Source organism: Amphiura filiformis, chromosome 2 (genome assembly GCF_039555335.1).
Source record: "Amphiura filiformis chromosome 2, Afil_fr2py, whole genome shotgun sequence".
NCBI classification, from domain to species: Eukaryota; Metazoa; Echinodermata; class Ophiuroidea; order Amphilepidida; family Amphiuridae; genus Amphiura; species Amphiura filiformis.
The window spans coordinates 37,542,801-37,546,958 of NC_092629.1; the positions used below are offsets into that span (position 1 = coordinate 37,542,801).

Genomic DNA, 4,158 nt, shown 5'->3' on the forward strand with positions numbered 1-4,158 from the left:
TGGCGACGGTGTACCTCTGCTGCACTGGTACTTTGCAGGTACTACTGCTGCTACTACCGAGTACCCCATCCCGTGGTAGCCGACGTTGGTACTACACCAAAGTACCAGCGTCGGCCACCATACTGTAGATACTCCCGTAGTTGAGTACCTATGTCGGTACTCCACCATGCGTCACCTCCGAGTCAACTGCGGTGTACCGAGTAGGTGACTTATAGGCACACCATAGTGTGGGTACTTCTAATAGTCCTTCCATGGAAGTACCTGCACAGTAGCCGCACCTACTGTGTACCCATGTGTCACCTACTGTGTACCTCATGTGTCACCTACTGTGTACCCCATGTGTGAAGTAGCAATGAAGGTACTCTTGTCGTGTTTTTGCATTCCTAATCGAATCGCCCAGCGATCACCGTGATGCGCGTACTCACTCATATTTGGCCGTGACGACGAGTTACGAAGAAACATCATCATTTTCTCAGTTTTAAACCAAAAAAGTCAAAATTTCCTGATGTGTATGTCTTCAAATGTTGTGCATGTAAAGATTTGCTGACTTAGATCATATTGGGCACACAGTAACTCTTGAATTGTAAAAGATTTTGGAAAGAAAGGTTCGCCAAATCACCGTAGATAACACACGCAATTTTCCTATTGCACTGTACGTGATCATGGTGATGTGGGTTGCATACTCGGCATTTTTCGTCACAGTATAACCACTTCAGTTGTCTCGAATGTTCGGTAAGTAACTGAAGCCGATAACTTAAGTAAGCTTTATTCTCAATTCATCACCAGTTTGATATTAAAAACGTGCTAATTAATATTATTTATAATACCATGAATACGTGGTGCTTTGTTAGTGTTAAACATGTAAACTGTAATATGTTGACAGATGTAAAATGCACATTATTGCCAGGCTAGCCTAGCCTATAAACATGATAAAAACTTTAAAAGCATACTGTCACTGTGATTCGAGTCATCCCCGGGGAGTATTCTCTGTTCAGTGACAGTTTAAATGTGTATTAGGCGTAATTAAATATCTGGACATGCTAGACTAAATTTTAAAAATAATAAAAAAAATGAGTGAGAGGCCTATCTATGCCGGATTTGTCGCCCTAAAAAAAGGGGACACGCCTGTGTTAATTAACATTAGCATGTGTTCCTCACGGACCAACCTGGGTAAACAAACAAACAAACAGGCCGGAGTGCCCATCTCTCTTTCAAGGACAAGGTGATTGGGGCAGACTCCTTCCTTCATGTAATGTTGCTGGGGGAGGGTCAAAGTTTTAGGCCACTGTACGTGTGCCACCTTGTCCGTGCCCCTCACTACAGTGCCACCGTGGCCTAGCAGGGCGTATTAAAGACAATGCGAGACACAAATGATATATGTGTGCGGATTGGACATATACGATGCAAGCATAAGAAATTGTGCAAAAAAAAAATGAATATGATCGGGGCAAACTGAGAGGCCGTTATTAAATCTACTAAAACTTCAGTTCAGAATATAAATAAACACGTCATAGTCTGGCAAACAGGTGATACAGTATAAACATAGCCTACGATCTGTGCCTAACTTAGGCTAGGACTAGTCTAAAAGGGTCACCTTTTTGTATGATTTCTAGGCTATTACAGCAATTTTGGTTCACAATAGGCCTGTCAGTGACAATCAATGTATATGTGTGTGTAGTCTGGATCAAAGAAGATACACCTTGTGTAGAGGGCACATGCCTAGGGCAGCTAGGCTTGCACAGATTAGGCTTCGAATAGGAAGTTGAGGCCGGGCTTACTATTTTAGTCAAATGACATGTCATTAAAATAAAAGATTGAAGGGTAAAAAACACTGAGGCCTAGGCTAATTGATAAATAATAGGGCGGGCTATTATATAAGGCTTAGGCCTATCTTAAATTTTTAAAGACTATTCAGGTCACGGGTCAGGTCAGTATTATATTCTGAAAAGTTAGGCCTACTATCGGCTTGGCTAATAAAATAACAACATACCGGTACAAATCATGTTTCATGTACTTTCCTCATTCAATTAGGTCGGTGCCTTGAAGTGAACTGTTGCAGCAACTTAGCCACATGATAGTTGTGAGGAGAATGTGTCGATGCAACTAACGTCTACGTCTACAGAGTTTAGTCCAGAACGAACAGATTGTGTTCCATATGAAAGACCTGGTATGTGTAAGTTTTTTTATTTTAAGGCACATGCTAATATTTTGATTTCATGATGTGGTAGTGGTACAATCATAATTTCACTAAAAGACAATGATCCCTGCCATGTGACAAGGCACTAAACGATAATGTTCCACGTGACATGCCGAAATGACTTTTCCACTACTTTTGATGTGTGTATGTAGGGTCGCCATAAAACTAAATTTGTATTTACAATAAAACTCAAAATCTCTTAAATGTCCCTTTAATAATAATAAACAAACAAGTGCCCTTGGATTGCACAATTTACTAAAAGATGAATATGATCTCATGTGACTATGAAAACGATCTTTCCTGAAAATCTTTAGAATCATAAAACTCAGCATCTCTGAATGTCCCATTAATGAAATAGTAATACAAATACTGAATCAAACAAACATCTTTAATAAACAGTCTTTGTGCACTTTACATTTTAGACTTGTTTTAGTTTTTAGTATTAAAATGTCTTGTCTAAACTTGTCTTTAATTATGTTCCTTTTTTTTTTTCAGATGAAAATTTGCACATTGCACAGGAAGGAACTGGCCTATACAGCAACAAGCTAAAGACCAGAGAATAGGATGGATGATCGTCCCTACATGAAATATCTTCATTTGGCAATTGGATATTGTACCACAGTGAAACTGACCTATAGGGCACAGTTGCACAATATCAAGACATCAAGAACCCAACCCATCAGCTTTAATATCATACAAAGAATAAGAAAAACTTTGGTGACAACAATGCATCTTGGTCAGAAAAGAATTAAAGGTTAAACAGGCGTCAAATTTCATATCTTGTTAAAAACCACACCAAAGTATTCCTCTGATCATAATGAATCTGAAAAAGTATTGTTTGATCTATAAAAGCACTATGTTCTCTATTTTAATGTAAACAAAAATTTCAAGGGTCACATTTTTGGCTCCATGGGGATAAAATTTCAAACACTCTTTAAGATTTTCCTAAACAGTTACTCTAATTGTATGGTTTTTGATACCAATTCAAATAATGAATAGTTTGCACCATCTAAGATGTTTCGGTACATGATGACATGATGAATACTTTGTAGGGCTTTTAACTTTTTCTGAGTAAGGTGTATTTTTTCTACCAAAGTTTTTCTGATCCCTTAAAGTCTTAAAGAACTAAATTGCAAGCTCCAACGACAAATATCGCACAATGTTTGAAATTCAAGCATCATTTATCTACAAATGTTGGGGGGAAACCCACGACTGATAAAAAATTAAATTTAATGAAAAGAGTCATTGAATTAAATATAAAGATGAATATTCAGACCAGGGTCTTACTTAAATGGTGGTGTTCCTCAAGGCAATGTCATTGGTCCTGATTCATTCCACTGATGCCTCGGATAAGTATGTGGTTGATTTGACTGTTGGTGAGAACAGAGCCTATGATGGCACCAGCACAATACAAGCCCCAGTCTATGATGTTATGTACACTTTGACTGATAAAAACAAATGGAGGCTGTCAGGTGTTGTTCAAGTCGTAGTTTCCAATCTATAGGCTTTGATTTGTTTGGGCTCCCCATATTAGCATTTATCTGACATTCCCATTTGAGAATAATTTCTTATTATCTTGTTTTATCTTTATATGTTAAAATGTTTTTACATATTTCTAGTGTGCAATTAAACATGTTTTTCAGTATTGCAATTAGTGTAAAAATCATGTAGGCTAATTCAGCCACTCGGCTGCAATATGAACCAATACATAATATTGAAATTATTATACTTAGTTCTCTGGGTTGATGAGATGTACACATTTTAATCTTTACCCAGAGCAGCCAGTGCAGAGCAGCGGCGCACATCGTTGAAAAAACCCACCTATAGCAAACAACTATAATCTGTATACCTTCCTCGAGTCAGTAATTTAGGTATTGCTTTTTATTGTATCTCTAAAGGTAATGATGAGAAGTATACAAAAGTATAAATTTTCAGAAAGGAAATGATGCAAGGAATCCAAC

General features: G+C 37.7%; 1 long non-coding RNA gene across 2 annotated transcripts; it reads left to right on the forward strand.

The window, feature by feature from the left end:
- The first annotated feature begins 498 nt into the window (after positions 1 to 498).
- LOC140146182 (uncharacterized) lies at positions 499 to 3,381 on the forward strand. 2 transcript variants are annotated; one of them, XR_011858202.1, is made up of 3 exons: positions 499 to 732; positions 2,032 to 2,173; positions 2,693 to 3,381. It is a non-coding gene; the product is annotated as an uncharacterized lncRNA (long non-coding RNA). The 2 variants fall into 2 exon arrangements; XR_011858201.1 differs by having other exon boundaries at positions 2,032 to 2,167; positions 2,693 to 3,380.
- Positions 3,382 to 4,158: the final 777 nt, after the last annotated feature.